Genomic DNA, 19,524 nt, shown 5'->3' with positions numbered 1-19,524 from the left:
AAATCCAGATAAAATAAATACTTAATAAGGACTTTGAGGAACATAAAATAAACAGTAAGACTGATTTTTTTTTCAGAAAGGGTTGCTATAATACTCTGACTTCCAAATGTGCAGATTCCATTTCCTCAGAAGTTTGAATCATCTTTATAATTAGAGATGGAAGAAAATAAGCCACTTCTGTAAGTCCGATCCTAGACATAATAGGACTCATTAAATATTTTTCTCTGAAAGGGGCTTGCACAGTCCACAGACTGTTGGTCTTTGCTCAAAATGCATCCTGTGGAAAGGACTCTGCTGCCCTCTACTGTCACTAAAAGTAGGGGACGCAAAGGAACAGAAAACATTAGCCCCTGTGAATGAGAACCTCTGATGGGAACCTCTCAGCACCCGCAGGCCAGGCAAGTCAACGCCCCTTCTGAGGGAAAAGACCCCTGTAAAGATCCTTGAGTTGCAAGCCAGTCCAGTCCCTCACCCTAACTGATGGATGTGATACAAACAGAGAGAGCTAAGGCAGCTTTGAAATGCCAAGCCCTGGAGATGGATGAAATCATCCATCTAGGTGAGCAAGCTTTTTTTTTTTTGATTGGGCATTATCCCAAAAGTAGGTTATAAGAAAACATAAAAACTAATTCCCCCCATCCATCCATGTATTTATTTCCACAGTAATAAAATAGAACAGCAGAGGACACAATACCAGTTTAACATTCTATGAAGAAAAATAAAACAGAGTAAGGGCATACAGACTGGTAGAAATACACAGAGTAGTCAGGGGATATTCCTCTGAAGAAGTCAAGAATGAAATGAAGAAGAAAGCCATAGGAAAATATGGGGCAAGAACGTTCTAGGCTGAGGAGACAGCCACTGCAAAGGCACTGTGGTAGGAACGTGTTGGGGTGTTTTAGGAAGAACCAGGCTGATAACTGAAGTGTGGTAACTGGGAAAGTGAGAATGAGGAGAGAAGGTGGCAGAGTTCAGATGGTCAAGGTCAGCACTAATAATCATGCAGTGTGAGCCACATAAGCAATTTTGAAGTTTCCAGTAGCCATGTTAAAAAAGAATAAAAAGATGAAATCAATTTTAATTATTTTATTTAACCCAGTATATCTAAAATATTATGTCATCAATATAACAAACACTGAGATATTTTATTTTTTTCTGTACTATATCTTTCAAATTCAATGTGTATCTTAAACGTACATCAACACCTCATTTGAACTAGCTACAGGTCAGGTGCTCAATAGTCAAGTGTAGCTATCGTTCCATTTAAAAATTTTTGTTTTATTCTAGGTAGGTTTACATTCTTTTTGTATTTAAGATCATTTTCTTACCTTTTGGAAGTGACCCAGTGGTGATCACCGAACGATTTCAATAGAATTCAGTGGAGAATAAATGAGCAGGAAGCCTTGCAGCTGAAAGGGACTCTCAGCTAACCTTGAATCAGCCAGCTGGGTTTATTTCCGTTGTTTTTACTTTGGGAAGAAGGTGGGTGGAATTCAGTCAAGCATGATATTGGAATGTTTAGATAGGAATACATTTTTTATTGAAATAGACTTGACATGTAATATTATGTTAGTTTCAAGTGTACTGCATAGTGGTTTGACTTTTCACACATTACAAAATCATTACAGTAAATCTAGTAACCATCTGTCCCCATACCAAGTTATCATATTATTATTGACCATATTCCTTATTCTGTATATTATATCCCTGTGGCTTATTTATTTTATAACTGGAGGTTTGTACCTCTTAATCCCCTTCACCTCTTTCTCCCAGTCCCCCTACTCCCCACCCACCACCTCTGGCAACCACCTGTTTGTTCTTTGTATCTTCAAGTCTGTTCTCATTTTGTTTTATTAGATTCCACATATAAGTGAGATCAAATGGTATTTGTCTTTCTCTTTCTGACTTATTTCACTCAGATGATATCCTCTAGATCCATCCATGTTGTCAGAAATGACAAGATTTCATTTTTTTAATAGCTGAGTAATATTCCATTGTACGTATAGACGACAACTTTTTTATCAATTCACCTCTTGATGGACACTTAGGTTGCTTCCATATCTTGGCTATTGTAAATAATGTTACAGTGAACATTGGGGTGCATATAGCTTTTAAATTAGTGTTTTTGTTTTCTTTGGATAAATACCCAGAAGTCAGATTTCTGGATCATATGGTAGTGCTATTTTTAACTTTTCGAGGCACCTCCATACTGTTTTCTGTAGTGGCTGCACTAATTAACAATCTCACCAACAGTGCACAAGGTTGCTCTTTTCTTCATATTCTTATCAACTCTTGTTAATTGCTGTATTTTTAGTGATACCCATTCTGACAGGTGTGAGGTGGTATCTCATTGTGGTTTTGATTTGCCTTTCCCTGATGATTAGTGATGTTGAGCATCTTCTCACGTGCCTTTTGGCTACTGTCCATCTTCTTTGGAAGAACATCTCTTCAGATCGTCTGCCCATTTTTTAATTGAGTTGTTTATTTTTCTGATGTTGAGTTATATGAGTTCTTTGTATATCTTGGATGTTAACTTCTTATCAGATATATTGTTTGCAGATATCTTCTCTCACTCCGTATGCTGCCTTTTCATTTGTCGATGGTTTCCTTCACTGTGCAAAAGGTTTTTAGTTTGATGTAGTGCCATTTCTTTTTTTTTTTTTTTTTTTTTTTTTTTTTTTGCGGTACGCAGGCCTCTCACTGTTGTGGCCTCTCCTGTTGCGGAGCACAGGCTCCGGACGCGCAGGCTCAGTGGCCATGGATCACGGGCCCAGCCACTCCGCGGCATGTGGGATCTTCCCGGACCGGGGCACGAACCCGTGTCCCCTGCATCGGCAGGCGGACTCTCAACCACTGCACCACCAGGGAAGCCCAGTGCCATTTCTTTATTTTTGTTTTTGTTTCCCTTTCCTAAAGAGGCAGATCCAAAAAAATATTGGTAAGACCAGTGATAAAGACCATACTGCCTATGTGTTCTTCTGGGAGTTTTACAGTTTCAGGGCCTACATTTAAGACTTGAATCCATTTTTTGTCTATTTTTGTATATAAGTGAAAGAAAGTAGTCCAGTTTCATTGTTTTGCATGTAGCTCTTTAGTTTTCTCAGCACCATTTATCAGAAAGGTTGTCTTTTCCCTCATTGAATATTTTTGCCTCCTTTGTCATAGATTAATTGACCATATATGCATGGATTTATTTCTAGGCTCTCTGTCCTGTTCCACTCATCTATGTGTTGGTTTTTGTGCCTGTACCATACTGTTTTGGTTATCACAGCTTTGTAGTATAGTTTGAAATCAAGGAGTGTGGTACCTTCAGATTTTTTTAAATTTAGTACTATTTTTGGCCGCATTGGGTCCTTGTTGCTGCGTGCAGGCTTTCTCTAGTTGCGGCGAGTGGGAGCTACTCTTCTTTGCAGTGCGTGGGCTTCTCATTGTGGTGGCTTCTCTTGTTGCAGAGCATAGGCTCTAGGCACATGGGCCTCAGTAGTTGTGGCTCATGGGCTCTAGAGCAGGCTCAGTAGTTGTGGTGCATGGGCTCAGTTGCTCTGCGGCATGTGGGATCTTCCCGGACCAGGGCTTGAACCTATGTCCCCTTCATTGGCAGGCAGATTCTTAACCACTGCACCACCAGGGAAGCCCTCCTGCTCTATTTTTGTTTCTCAAGATTGCTTTGTCTTTCCAAGGTCTTTTGTGGTTTCATACAAATTTTAGATTTATTTTTCTAGTTCTGTGAAAAATGACTTTGGTATTTTGACAGAGATTAAATTGAATCTGTAGATTGCCTTGGGTAGCATGTTCATTTTAACAATATTCATTCTTCCAGTCCATGAGCACGGTGCATCTTTCAATTTGTTTGTGTCGTGTTCAGTTTCTTTCATCAATGTCTTGTAGTTTTCAGAGTACAGTTCTTTTACTTCCTGGGTTAGATTTATTCCTAGGTATTTTATTCTTTTAGATGCAACTGTAAATGGGATTTTTTCCTTAATTTCTCTGATCATTATTAGTGTATAGAAATGCAACAGATTTCTGTATATTAATTTTGTATTCTGCAACTTTACTGAATTTATTTATTAGTTCTACTAGGTTTTTGGTGGTATCTTTAGGAGTTTGTACATGTAGTATCATGTCATCAACAAACAGTAACAGGTGGTTTACTTCTTCCTTTCCAATTCGGATTTCTTTTATTTATTTTTCTTGTCTGATGACTAGGACTTCCAACAGTACATTGAATAAAAGTGGTGAGAGTGGGAATCTTTGTTTTGTTCCTGATCTTAGAGGAAATGCTTTCAGCTTTTTACCACTGAATATGATGTTAGCCGTGGGCTTGTCATATATGACCTTTGTTAGGTTGAAGTATGTTCCCTCAATACCCATTTTGCTGAGAGTTTTATCATAAATGGATGATGAATTTTGTCAAACTTTTCCTGCCATTATTGAGAGGATTATATGATTTTTATTCTCCAATTTGTTAATGTGGTGTATCACATTGATTGATTTGTGGATATTGAAAAATCCTTGCATCCTTGGGATAAATCCCACTTCATCATGGTGTATGATCCTTTTAACATATTGTTGAACTAGGTGTATTTAATATTTTGTTGAGGATTTTTGCATCTGTGTTCATCAGTGATATTGGCCTGTAATTTTCTTTTTTTCTGTTATCTTTGTCTGGTTTTGGTATCAGGGTGATACTGGCCTTGTACAATGAGATCAGAAGTATTCCTTCCTCTGCACTTTTTGGAATAGTTTGAAAAAGATAGGTGTTAACTTTTCTCTAAATGTTTGGTAGAATTCACCTGTGAATCCATCTGGTCTTGGACTTCTGTTTGTTGAAACTTGTTTTATTACTGATTCAATTTCATTACTGGTAACTGCTCTGTTCATATTTTCTATTTCTTCCTGGTTCAGTATTGGGAGATGGTACATTTCTTGGAATTTGTCCATTGCTTCTAGGTTGTCCATTTTATTGGCATCTAATTGTTCGTAGTAATCTCTTATGCTCCTTTGTATTTCTGTGGTGTTGGTTCTAACTCCTCCTTTTTTGTTTTTTATTTTATTGATTTGGGCCCTGCTTTTCTTTTCTTTTTTTTTTTTTATGAGTCTGGCCAAAGGTTTATCAATTTTGTTTATTTTTTTGAAAAAACAGCTGCTAGTTTATTGATCTTTTCTATTGTTTCTTAGTCTCTATTTCATATATTTCCTCTCTGACCTTTATTTCTTTCTTTCTACTAACTTTGGATTTTGTTTGGTTTTCTTTTTCTAGTTCCTTTAGGTTTAAGGTTAGGTTGTTTATTTGAGATTTTTTTCTTTCCTGAGTTAGGCTTGAATTGCTATAAACTTTCCTCTTAGAACTGCTTTTGCTGCATCCCATAGATTTTTGGATCATTGTGTTTTTGTTTTCATTTGTCTCCAGGTATTTTTTTACTTTTCTCTTTGATTTCTTCAATGATCCATTGGCTGTTTAGTAGCATATTGCTTAGCCTCCACATGTTTGTGTTTTTTCTACTTTTTTTCCTTCTAGTTGATTTCTGGTCTCATAGCATTGTGGTCAGAAAAGAAGCTTGATATTATTTGTGTGGTTAGATTTACTGAGATTTGTTTTGTGGCATAACCTGTGCTGTATCCTGGAGAATGTTCAGAGTGCACTGTAAAAGAATGTATATTCTAAAAAAAAAAAAAAATGTATATTCTGCCACTTTGGGATGGAATGCTATATATATATATATATGTATCTATTAAGTCCATCTGATCTAGTGTGTCATTTAAGGCCAGTGTTTCCTTGTTGATTTTCTGTCTGGATGATCTGTTCATTGACATAAGTGAGGTGTTAAAGTCCCCTACTATTATTGTGTTACTGTCAAATTCTCCCTTTATGTTAAAGATTTGCTTTATGTATTGATATTTAGATGTTCCTATGTTGGGTTCATATATGTTTACACACTGTTATATCTTCTTGTTGAATTGATCCCTTGATTACAATGTAATGTCTTTCATTGCCTCTTGTAACAGTCTTTGTGTTAAAGTCTGTTTTGTCTAATATAAGTATTGGTACTCCAGCTTGCCATTTTCATGGATTACCTTTTTCCATCCCCTCACTTTTAGCCTGTGCGTCTTTAGATCTGAAGTGAGTCTCTTGTTTGCAGTACATGTTCCTCTCTTGCTTCATTTTGCCAAATTCTCTGGTTTTGTTTCTGTGTAGTAGGTGGGTCTGTTATGTCTCAATCTTGGGAAAGTGGCCTTATGTAGGAGATGTCCTGTGGTATCCAACAGCATGCTATCCTTTGGTCACCAGAGCTATGTGCTCTAGGGGTGCCCCCTATGTGTGCCCTGTGCACCCTTGTGCTGTGATGGGCTGACTCTGTGTGTGCACTGGTAGGCAGGGCTGGCCCCTGGCCAGGCAGGCTACAGTGCCCTGCTTTGTGAAATGCCTGTAGGCCCGCTAGAGACGGGGCAGGCCTCACATGCAGCCTGGGGGCATGTGGCTGCTACAGGCCCATTGGTACACAGAGTAGGCTCCCTACACGGTCAGCACACAGCTGCAGGGCCAGGTCCCTGACATGGCTGGCCACATGGTCTGGTTGTGCACAGCTGCAGCAGGCTCATTTTAATAGGCTAGAGGGAGGATTGCAGACCCACACTTCCCAGCTCCAGTGTCATCACAGTAGAACAAGCTCATCAGAATGGCTGCTGCCAGCATTTCTGACCTCATGGGAAGTGCCAGTTGACTCTTGCCTTTTGGAGAGGCTCCCTAAGGTCAGCAAGTGGGTGTGACGTAGGCTCCTCTCAAACTACTGCCTCTGTGCTGGGACTTGGGGCTTGTGAGATTTTGTATGCATCCTTTAATAGTGGGGTCTCTGTTTCGTACAGCTCTCTGGCTCTCTTGAACATAAGCCCTGCTTATTTTCAAAGCCAGACATTCTGGGGCCTCATCTTTGTGGTGCTGTACCCCTGTGGCTGGGGGACCTGATGTAGGCCTTGGACCCCTCCTTCCTGGGGAAGAGCTCTGATATTGCTCCCATTTGTGAATCACCAGCCCCAGGATGTGGGTCCTGACTAGACCACATCTCTGCCACTCTTACCTGTCATATTGTGACTCCTTCTTTGTATCTTTAGTTGTGGAAAATATTTTCTCCTAGTCTTTAGGTTGTTCTCATAGGTAGTTGCTCTTTAAGTAGCAATACTTTTGGTGTGCCCTTGGGAGGAGATGAGTACAGGGTCTTCCTACTCCACTGCCTTGGGCTGACTTTTAAGGAATAAACTATGCCTAGACTTCAGTAGAGGTCATTTATGGACAATTGAGTGGAGAGGGCCAGAAAAATGTAAAAGAGTGGGATAACCCCTCTCCCCCACCAAACACACACACACAGTCCCATGGCTCAGCTTCAGCCAGCCCAGTTCTATCAGAGGATATGCAGTGTAATGGTTAGGAGCTTATATGCAGGATTCTGACTCCTGACTTTGCTACTTAATAGCTTTGTGACTTCGGGTGGGTTACTTAGCTTTTGTGCCTCAGTTTTCTTATTTGTAATGCAAGGTGGTTGTGAGGAATAAATGCGTTAACATCAAAAGCTTAGAACAGGGGCTTCGCTGGTGGCGCAGTGGTTGAGAGTCCGCCTGCCGATGCAGGGGACCCGGGTTCGTGCCCCGGTCCGGGAAGATCCCACATGCCGCCGAGCGGCTGGGCCCGTGAGCCATGGCCGCTGAGACTGCGCGTAACAGTGAAAGGCCCGCGTACCACAAAAAAAAAAAAAAAAAAAAAAAAAAGCTTAGAACAGTGCTTGGTGTAAAATAAGTGTTGAATAATGATAGCTATCTGTGTGGGACATCTCTTGCCTGTCACTGTAAAATCCTCTTAGCCCTGACTCTTATCTCAACCCAGCCACTACTTGTGACAGCTCTGTGCAGGGTTTTTTTTTTTTTTTTTTTTTTTTTTGCTACACAGCATACAGGGTCCTCATTCCCCGAGCAAGGATTGAACCCATGCCCCCTGCATTGGGAGTGCAGAGTCTTAATCACTGGACCACCAGAGAAGTCCTGTGCAGGCTATGACAGGCTTTAGCCAGGTACAGTGGCACAGCTCTCCACTGGGGCCATAGCCCTGTACCTTTTGCTTTCAGCCCTTGGACTTCTTGGAAGCCACAGCATGGGAAACCCTTGGCAACTTGCTTGACACTCACAATTTTCTCATCCTGGAAATGCAAAGGAGTTAATCTAGTGGACCATCTTTGACCTAGGAGAAAGGGAGACAAAAGAGAAATATTTCCTTTTTTGCCTCTAGGTAGGCAGTTCTAAAACATGTTTTATGAGATTTTTCAGAAGGTTTTATGGAGTTAAGCACCAGTTGCCTGCAGAGGAGGCCAAGGCCTTATATAAACTTCCTTCCTTCCTGTTTCCCTCCTGCTCTGCTATACTCCTGCTTACTGGGATCACATTCCCAAATAAACCACATGCACTTGAACCTTTGTCTTAGGCTTTGCTTTCAGGGGAACGCAGGATAAGACACTGTTACTTTTAATTTTCTTAGCTGTGATTTTAAAAATGCTTATCCAGTTATTCATATGATATGTCCATTTCCAGAATGGCCTTGACTTTTGTCTTTAGGACCTTGACCCTCTTTTCTCTGGCGTCTCCAATCTCACTCCTCTTATTGGTTCCTTCTGCAAACCCCCTCCATCCTGCGGAGGCCTTCCCCCTCACACCGCTGCCCAAGTTCTTGATAGAGGAGTCTGCTTTTGCCGCTTTCCTTTGCTCAACTTTCATTCCTTCATCTCCTCCCCCGCTCTAAAGCCATTCTCACAACTGACCTGTCAAATGACAACTCCAGTCACTCAGAAGAAGTAAAGTGGAACTGTTAAGCTGTGGCAGGGTGAGTTATTGTGTAAACCGTAATCCATTCCACGGAGGGTTTTGTGAATAATGGGAATAAATATGATCATATGAATTAACATGCAGTGAGCACTTATGATATTCCAGGAACACTGCTAAATGATGTATATTCATTCTCATTTAATACTCAAAACAAGCCAATGAAGTAGGAATGATTATTGTTCCTGTATTGTAGTTGAGAAAATAGATTCAGAGAAGTTAACTTTTCGGAAAACACACAGCTAGCCTATGCAGAGCCAGCACGTAACTCCAGGTCTCTCTTCCTAGATGCCCAGCTCTTACTCACTGCGCTAAGACCCTCTTTAGCTCTGACCTGTGCGCCTGACCCTTGTCCTAATGCTGTCTGTACTCCTCAGCACTGTGAGATGTAGATTTCCTTTCACTGGTTTACAAAGCAAGAGTGAAAGGAATCCCATTATATAGTGACAGAAAGTAAATTAGAGGTTACTTAGGGTCTTGAGTTAAGGAAAAATGGGGAGTGGCTGCCAGTGGGTACAGGGTTTCATTCGGGGTGTTGAAAATGTTCTAAAATTGATGATGGTGATTGTTGCAAAGCTCTGGGAATATGCTTTAAAAAACCCCTGAATTCTACACTTAAAATGTGTGAATTGTCAGTATCTGGATGCTATCTCAATAAAGCTGTGATTAAAAGAAAAAAGAATCCCACTGGAGTATTTACCTTATTTATTGGACAGCCAAATACAGCACACGTGTAGGAAGCAGTCAGTAACGCCACTGCTATTTCTCAAATTCACAACCAGTGATTTTTCATAAAATGGTGCTTGGTTCTCACTTGCATGGACTTGTGGGGTGGAGGATTTGGGGTTCCAAAAGGTGTTCCTTTTCAGATCATTGCTGATCAGGCACAGGGTCACTGAGACCCATGAGTGAGGAAGTCTGCAAGCAGCTCTGGGTGCAGCCAGACTCTTCTGCCTTTAAAGGAAAAAGTAAGAAAGATCATCAGCATCTGAAAGAAAGCAGCACTGGATCATGAGAACGCCTGCCATTGATGTTAGTGGCCTTACTTAGGGGACCACATCCAGATGTCCCAGGCAGTTTCGATGACCACTTTGCCTCCAATATATGCTCATTGTCTTAACTCCCAACAACAAAAGGGACAAGAAAAACAAATGAAGCTAGCTGAGTTCCATGACCAACATGCTGTTCATTCCTTTCAGGAGTTGTTGACTGTAGGTTAGCTGCACGGTAGGGAGAACGCCTTTCAGCTTTGAAAAATTTAGACTCAAAATGAGCCTCAGCTCACCCGAGGGAGGGACATCAAGCAAAAGAAAGACAACTAGCTTGGCAAGACCATTAACTATCAGGTTCTACCAGCCCTATTACTTCAGTATCTTGATTAATTTCTCCCTGAACATTGGAGCGGAAGCAAATTTCCTACCTCTCCACCTGTGACCTTATTAACTAATGATGGCTTAGGGGTGCCTTCTGTCCTAAACAACTCCCATCCTCCACAGTTTTTTCCTGATCCTCAAAACTAGAGCTGATGCATGTACCAACACAGAGGGGCTTGTGGATCTCCTGTGAAGGAACTTTTTCTCAGCCTGTTCCCACTTCCCTAGCTGGCGGAGAAGAATCTCGGAACTGTAGGTGGTTTTCTCCCCCTTCCCCAATCCCAAAGAGAAACGCTTTCTACACAGAAAAGAATGCCTTGTAAATCTACATGATAAAAGACCAGAGAAAGGATAAAGGGAAAATTGGGGGAGGGAAAAGCTGGATCGTCTAGGGAGAAATGGGAGTGTCCTGAGGCGGGCAAGATGCGGGCGGGGCAGGGTGAGGGAAAAGGATAGGAAAGGAGGGGAGGCTGTGTAGTATTACGGAGGCCGCCCCTATATTCCTGAACTGTGAAAGATACAAGTAAGGGGTTTGACCTCAAAGATTCTTTGGGTGGTGGATCTATTGTGTCTGTTTAACACGCTGCCCTGAGACTCACCACATGGGTGAAGAATTCTCTCTGGTTGTTCCCACTGAGAGGACCCCTTGGATCTGTTTTTAAAAAGCAATTGGTGGTGCATTTAGACAGTAAGCAGAGGGTTTTAGAATACTGGGGGCAAAAAATAAGGACATTGTACTTTACCTAAAGGGAAGCATACTTTCTCCTTGGTTAACAAGAATCCGATTGTTTAAATCAGTAAGATTGGACAGAACTAGTAACAGCTTGCTTTATGAAGTGCTAACTAAATTGAAAAAACTTTGAGAATAGAGGTGGGTAAGTAGATGAAGGTATTTTTTGGCGAAGAGTTTGGGATTCCTCATTACACAGGAATTCTAAAAGTCCTTCTGTTCCTATTTTCTTTTGAGAAAATAGAGAAAAGAGCTCTTGGGGAAAGAGAAGGTCTGAACACAAATCCTTGACCCACTTCTTAGCTGTGGGACTCAAGGCAGGCCAGTTTACATCACTAATCTTCCCTTTTTTTTTTAATGGATAATAAAGAAAAATATTTCACCTGGCTTTCCCACAACACTATTACTGTGTTTAATTATTACATGTATCTACTATACATAAATATACTTATTATATGTAAAGAGGAAGGAAGAAATAGTAGCATCTATCGAGTGCTCCTAAGTAAGGAATTTTAAGTATCCTCATTATATAGATTGGCAAGTTGGCGCTCAGAAAACTCACTAAGTGATGCCTGGTCACATACCTAGGAAGTTCCAGGACTAGGGTTCAAACCCAGTCTGTTTCCTTTTAAAGTCTCTTTTCTTCCAGTGGTCACTGTTCCTTTTTATTAAGCAGTGAAGTATTCTACATGGAACAGTGTTATTTAGATCACCAAATTTTCACTTGACAATTTCTTCCTTTTTAGATGGAAGTTTTGTGTTATAACCAGGAGTTTTGTTTCTTCAGACATCTTACTGAAGTCTTCAAGGCTCTGCACCATTTACAACTAGCTGAAGTAGTCCCGATGAAAATTCAAGTGGATCTTTGCCTATCTCGTAGCATCTCAAAGTTAACCTTCTCTTCTATAACTGAAAGTACACTAAATGAATGACTATCTTTGTTCAAACTCAATTTGGGTTTTCAGTGTGAAGCAACTGACTGCAGAGTAATAGTATATTTATATGAACTAATTTAAGAATTTCTTTGTTCCTCTTTTCCTTATTCTTCTCAGTAAGAAAGACAAAAGAGGGCTTCCCTGGTGGCGCAGTGGTTGAGAGTCCACCTGCCGATGCAGGGGACACGGGTTCATGCCCCGGTCCGGGACGATCCCACATGCCGCGGAGCGACTGGGCCCGTGAGCCATGGCCGCTGGGCCTGCGCGTCCGGAGGCTGTGCTCCGCAACGGGAGAGGCCACAACGGTGAGAGGCCCGCCTACCGCAAAAAAAAAAAAAAAAGAAAGACAAAAGAATATTCTGTTATTGTAAATAGTGTTGCAATGAACATTGGGGTGCATGTAGACAATGGAAGCAACCTAATTGTCCATCACCAGATGAATGGGTGAAGAAGATGTGATACATATATACAACGAAATACTACTCAGCCATAAAAAAAGAATGAAATAATGCCATTTGCAGCAACATGGTTGGACCTAAAGATTATCATACTAAGTGAAGTAAGCCAGACAGAGAAAGGCAAATATCATACGATACCACTTATGTGTGGAATCTAAAAAAAAAGATACAAATGAACTTATGTACAAAATAGAAACAGACCCACAGATGTGGAAAACAAACTTATGGTTATCAAAGGGTAAGGGGGTGGGAGAGATAAATTAGGAGTTTGGGATTAACATACGCAGTACTGTATATAAAACAAATAACCAACAAGGACCTACAGTATAGCACAGAGAACTATACTCAATATTTTGTAATAACCTATAAGGGAAAAGAATCTGGAAGAATATGTATATATGTGTATAACTGAATCACTTTGCTGTATACCTGAAACTAAGACAACATTGTAAATCAACTATACTTCAATAAAAATAAAATAAATTAGTTAAATTCATTTTAAACCAAAAAAGGGATATTTGGTTAGGGAAAAAAGCCCTTATTTGGCCCTAGGTAACAAGTTGCCTTCTCTAGGCATATCGATACATGAGTTCTACAAGTTAAGCATGAAAAACTGCAGATAAAAATGGTTGATAATTATTCTGTCAGTTGCTGGATGTTATCTACCAGCAGTTCAACCTCAGTTAACAAGCAAAGTTCAGGTTCCTTCACAGCTAATTTAAGTATCCCATTAATAAGTGAAAACATATTTAAATTAAAATACCCAGAAGATTTAAAAGAAGAAAAAAGGAGGGAGGTGGAAAAACTTTAAAGAGGACCAGAAAGAAATGCATCAGTAATTTCTCTGTCAGGTAACACTTTCTCAAACTGGCGTGAATGCCAAAGATGAAATAGAAATTTCTTTATCAAACGAGAATGTGAAAGAGGGCTGACCTTTGATCAAGTGTCCATTTGTAGTCTTGACAAGGAAATTTGCATGAGAAAAAAAGGACTCTGGACACTTACTACATGAAAAGTTAAGTTGCAGCAATGTAAAGGAAGCCAAAGGCCAAACTTCTTAACAGCCTGTCAGATAAAAGCTGGATTCCTTCCACTGTGCAGGTGGGATGTTTTACAAGTTGCAAAGGGTTTTTAAGGAGGACAGATGTGGTATTTTTGTTCTGTGCTTCAACGCAAAGTACCTTCCATCTTTTTAGGCCTGAGTTTGAGCTACTAATTTTTCATCTCACACATGTTACAGATTGGGATGGAGAAAAGCAAAAACAGTAACATAAACATCGTCACCCATCTAATTTGCATTCAGTAATTATTCTTCAAGATAATTAGTTGTAAGCCTATCAGTTTCTTTTTAGCGCCCCCTGTAAAATGCTATCAGAAGACCAATAGCTGTCTTAAGAGTTAACTAAAAATCATTGTGTATTATATAATGATCTGAGTGAATATAAGATTATTTATATATAAAATCATTGTGGTACAGATAGATGATTTTTCTTTTCATTCAGAGAATTTGGCTAATAGTTGGTAATGAACCTATTTGTGAAGAGATCCTCAGCGTGAAGTCCAGCTAAAGTGCTAACTCAAAATAATGGAAATGACGCAGTGCAGGACCCCTGCCCTGACTTCTCACCCTATGCATTTTTTCATTCAACCACATTATAGCGTTTTAAAGACTGTATTTCAGGCACATAGTAGGCACTTAATACATATTTGTAGAATGACAGAATATTGTGTACAATATTGATAGTTATTTGGAAAAGGCAATCAAAGGAAGAAAATTGTGCTTTTGTCCTTCTAATAGAGCTCTTCGCTGGATGAAATTCATTTTTACTTTGAGGAGGCAAATAGAATTATGATGAATTGTATGGGCTTTAGAATCTGACTTCTTACTGCAAATCCCAGATAAATCTTAACAACTTGTCACCAACTTGGAAATGTTCAGTAAGTGACAGCTGCATAGCTTTTCAGTTTTATGAATGATTCCACGTAAGTTCTCCACAAAACTCCCATCCTTATCACAAGCATCGTCTGAGTCTTGCCTTTAGAATATGTGCATTTGTTTATATGTCTCCCATCCACGTTAACACAAGGGAGTCTTTTTTCAGTTGGCATTGCTTATCGGTCCTCATTCCTGGTGGTACGCACCACAGCACTAACCTTAGCTGCTATAGATGGTATGCCTGACAGTTCTATGTCTTAAAGAGCTGACTTCTCTCTGTAAATAGACTGATACTTTTGACAGTTGTCCATGGGAGGGGGTTTGAGTGGATCATCTCAAGGTCAATACCATCTTTTATCAAGAGCTAACATAAATATCTAGCTCCTAATTGTTGGTTTATTTGTACTATAAACTTCGCTATGCAAAACACTTTTCCTTTCTTTAATATTCTCTCCAAAATACATAGGACACCTTAAAAGTATCTTTAAGCATGTGATAACCAGTTTCTTCACATAGCCTTTGGCTTTTTTTCTTCTTCTTCTTCTTCCTCCTCCTCCCCTTCTTCTTCTTCTTCTTCTTCTGCTTCTGCTTCTGCTGCTGCTTCTTCTTCTTTCTTCTTCTTCTTCTCTACTTAACCTAAGAAGTGAAAAAAGAAGAAAGCAGGGAAATGGAATCTGAAATTAGAGTTAGCGATCTAGGCCTACAGCTCTCCATTCATGAAAGATTTATTTCATAAGTATCCTTGGTAGCTTGTTATCCCAATGTTTTGAAAATCAGTAATCCATAATTTAAGAGTCCAGGTGAGCTGATCTTACAGAGGCCAACATCTGGCAGAGAAGAATAGGGAAAATGCTTGAATGTATTTCCTTGACTTTAAGAGAGTGAAAAACCTGGGCGTCTGGTCTTCGACCAACAATTCTGACCCTCTGTTGATGAGCTTATACTACACACTGAACATTTTGCAAAATAAGGCCTCTTATAGTTTTCATAAAGATCCTTAAAATCATAGTTCCACTGAAGAACTTTTGCAGGGCCGGTACTGATCGCACCTGGTGAATGTTACTCACGATGACCACATTGAAAAATTCTTAGAAACACTCATTTCTGCAATGCGTAATTACTCTGAACTCAGATATTGAATATTATTTTCTGGAAACTAATTCTGGATCAATGATTCTAAATAAAGCATAAATAGGCCTGTATCTCTCAGTGTGAAAGAAGTAGGAGGAAAGCAAACTAAACTCTACACCATCAATATATTTGGCCTGACACGTCTGCTACAGGTTTTCTTGAAAATAGTGTTACTTAGAGAGAATTCACATGCCAAAAAATTCACCCTTTTAAAGTGTACAATTCAGTGGTTTTTTAGTATGTTCACAGAGTTGTACATTATTTTATTTCAGGAAATTTTCAGCAGCTCAAAAACATTCTTGTTATTTTCAAGATTGTTTTGGCTTTTCTGGATTCCTTCAATTTTCATATGAATTTTAGGATCATCATCTTCATCTCTGCAAAAGTAGCAGCTGGGGTTTTGATAGGGGATTAGGTTGAGTTTGTATTGCCATCTTAACCATGTTAAGTCTTCTGATCCATAAGCATGGGATGTCTTTCCATTTACTTAGGTCTTCTTTAATTTCTCTCAAAAAAGTTTTACAGTTTTTGGTAATAAATTTTATACTTCTTTTGTACTTATTTTTTAGTATTTTATTATTTTTGGTACTACTGTAAATGTAATTGTCTTCTTAATTTTATTTTAGAATTGTTGATTACTAGTGTATCGAAATATAATTGATTTTTAAGTTGATCTTGTATCCTGTACCTTTTCTGAACTCACTCATTGGATCTAATGTCTGTCAGTTTTTGCTTCCCTGTACTTTGAGGCTCTGTAGTTAGATGCATATATTTTTATAATTGTTATGTATTTCTGATGGATTGATTATTTCATTATTATAAAATGTCCTTTGTCTCTACTAACATTTATTGGTCAAAAAGTACTTTTTCTCATATTAACCACTGCTATGTTCTCTAATACTATAGCCACAACAGTGTTTGCTTACTGTTTGCATGGCATATCTTTTTCTGTCCTTTTGCTTTCAACCTATTCAAGTCTTTGAATCTAGACAGCATGTAGTTGGATCACCATTTTTAAATCCAGTCTTCCAGTTTCTTCCTTTTGATTGGAGTGTTTAAGTCATTTATATGTAATAAAATTACTGATATGATAGGATTTATACCTGCCATTTTGCTGTTTACTCTCCACATGTCTTATATCCTTTTATACTCCTCTGTTCCTCCATTACTGACTTCTTTCATGTTAAATAGATATTTTCTAGTGTACTATTTTCATTCCCTTTTTTGTTTCTTTTATTATATATTTTGAGTTATTAGTGGTTGCCCTGAGGATTAAAATTAACGTCTTAACTTAAAAAATCTAGTTTGGGGCTTCCCTGGTGGCGCAGTGGTTGAGAGTCCGCCTGCCAATGCAGGGGACACGGGTTCGTGCCCCGGTCCGGGAAGATCCCACATGCCGCGGAGCGGCTGGGCCCGTGAGCCATGGCCGCTGAGCCTGCGCGTCCGGGACCTGTGCTCTGCAACGGGAGAGGCGGCAACAGTGAGAGGCCCGCGTACTGCAAAAAAAAAAAAAAAAAAAATCTAGTATGGATTAATACCAATTTAATTTGAATAGCATAGAAAATTTTGCTCCTACATAGCTCCATTTCCTCCCTGCTCCTTTGTGCTGTTTCTGTAATACGAATTACATCTTTATACGTTGTAAGCCCATCATGATAGTGTTATAATTATTACTTTTATTCAGTTGTCTTTTAAATCGGGAGAAGGAAAGTGCTACAAATAAAAAAATTCATCATGTGTTCTTTTATATTTACCTATGTAGTTACGTTTTCTTGTTCTGTTTCTTCACGTGGTTACACATTACTGTCTGGTATCCTTTCATTTCAGCATTAAATACTCCCTTTAGTATTTTAGTATTTAGTATTTTGTAGGTCAAGTCTGCTAGCAAGGAATTCTGGCATTTAAAAAATCTGATGTCTTAATTTATTCTTTGTTTTTGAAGGATAATTTTGTTAGATAGAGAATTCTTGGAGAGTCTTTTTCTCTCAGAACTTGGAGTATGTCATCCCACTGCCATCTGGTCTCCATGCTTTCGCTGTTAATCTTATAGAGGACCTGTTGTGTTTACATGATGGATCACTTTTTTCTCATTACTTTCAAGATTCTCTCTTTGTTACTGGCTTTTGACTGTTTGATTATGATGTTCCAAGTGTGGATCTCTTTGAGTTTATCTTACTGAAATTTTGTTAAGCTTCTGAAGTGTATAGATTAGTGTTCTTCCTCAAATTTTGGAAGTTTTCAGTGATTATTTCTTCAAATATTATTTATGCCCCTTTCTTTCTCTCCTTTCTTCCAGGGGTTCCCACTCTGCATATATTGGTGCATGGGATATTGTGCTAACGGGTCTCTGAGACACTGTTGCTTTTTCTTTATTCTTTTTTACTTCTCTTCCTTGACTGGATAATTTCATTTGACTGGATAATCTCAACTGACCTGTCTTCAAGTTTGCTCATTCTTTTTTCTGCCAACTTATATCTACTGTTAAACCCCTGTAGGGAATTTTTCATTTGTACTTGTACTTTACAACTCTAGAATTTCTATTTGTTTCTTTTAAATAATTTCTGTCTCCTTATTGATCATCTGTTTTGTAGACATTATACACATACTTTGTTTTAGGTCTTTAGATACCGTGTTCTTAAATCCTTTGGATTGACTGGTTTAAAGTTTTGTCTAGTACATCTAATATACTTCCACAAGGATAGTTTCTAGTGGTTGCTTCTTTCTCCCTTGTATAGGCAATACTTTTTGTTTCTTCATATGTCTCATATCTTTTCTTGTTGAAGAGTGAATATTTTGAATAATGTAGTGTCACAACTCTTGTAATCAGAGTCCCCTTTTTCTGGGTTTATCGTTGTTCCTTTTTGTTGTTGTCCTTGCTGTTTGTTTAGTGACTTTCCTAAATTAATTCTGTAAAGTTTATATTTTTTTTGTCATGTGTGGTCACTAAAATCTTAGCTCACCTTAACAGTCAGCTAATGATTAGATAGAAATTTTCTTAAATTGTTTGGACAAATATGTCTCTCAGACTTCGCAGTAAGGGTTTTCTGTGCTTGTGGGGGCATGCCTTAAGTGCTCTAGCAGACGGTTCACAACCCTGCTGTAGGGTTAACTTCTTGCTTGTGTAGTGTCTCAAGAGCAGCTGGAGGTGAAATAGTCTTCTCAGGCCTTTTCTTGGCATACATACAGGCTTACACATGCATGTGGTCTTTTAGACCCCCTGGAATTATATTGGAGCATTTCACAATTCTTCATGGACGTCTCATTTCCCTGCTTTTCTTTTCAAGGTTTTTGGTCAGTCGTTTTTGTCCCAACCGATAGTCTCACCTCAGACAGCTGTGATGTTAAACAACTACCACTGATTACTTCCAACAGATGCCACAGGGAAAAGGCTGTTTGCACTGAGCAAGCTCTGAGTATGGTCAAATAAATACAAGCCCTGAAAATGGGGGTTCTTAGGGAGCATCCAGGCAGGTCAAAAGAGGAAAGTTTTCTAGGAATGAGGCTTCTGGGGAGCTCTAAACTTACCCTATCTTCGGCCTGGCTACTGATTTTCAAAGCTACCCTAGTTGTGAGACGGTTGGTTTTCAAGGCTAGCATGGAACAGGGGTGAGGGGGGTGAAATGAAGGAAAGATAAAGTGCTACAAAGCTCACTGTTCTTACTGAGCATCTACCATTCTTCTTGTGTAATACTCCTTGAATTGTTGCAAGCCTTTGGTTCATTTCCAGAGTTCTGATAAAGTTGATGATGACAGTTTTTGCCATTGTTCTTTTATGGTTGAACAATTTATAGATTTTTATGGATGAGCAGGTTTTCAGAGGCCCTTACATTCTGTCATTTTGGAAGTTCTTCATACAGGTTCATTTTAAATGGAGAATCAAAGCACCTACATCTTGTTTTAACATAATTATTCAGGTGTCTTTTACAGTCTCAATCCAGTTGGCCCAAAAGATCCATTCACAGGCCCAAAAAAGAAAGTGATTCATGAGGACCCAGGCCCTTCTCTGACAGAATAAGACCAATTCTTGTTGGATGAAGAAAGGACTTAGTTGTGAATAGAAAGCTTAGTGTGACCACTAATGATACTACAGCATAGGGAA

This window comes from Aethalodelphis obliquidens, unplaced genomic scaffold (genome assembly GCF_003676395.1).
Source record: "Aethalodelphis obliquidens isolate GAN/ISIS:26980383/991018 unplaced genomic scaffold, ASM367639v1 scaffold22, whole genome shotgun sequence".
In the NCBI taxonomy this organism is placed as follows: Eukaryota; Metazoa; Chordata; class Mammalia; order Artiodactyla; family Delphinidae; genus Aethalodelphis; species Aethalodelphis obliquidens.
The sequence above is the reverse complement of the archived record's forward strand: the minus strand, read 5'-3'. Positions refer to the sequence as shown.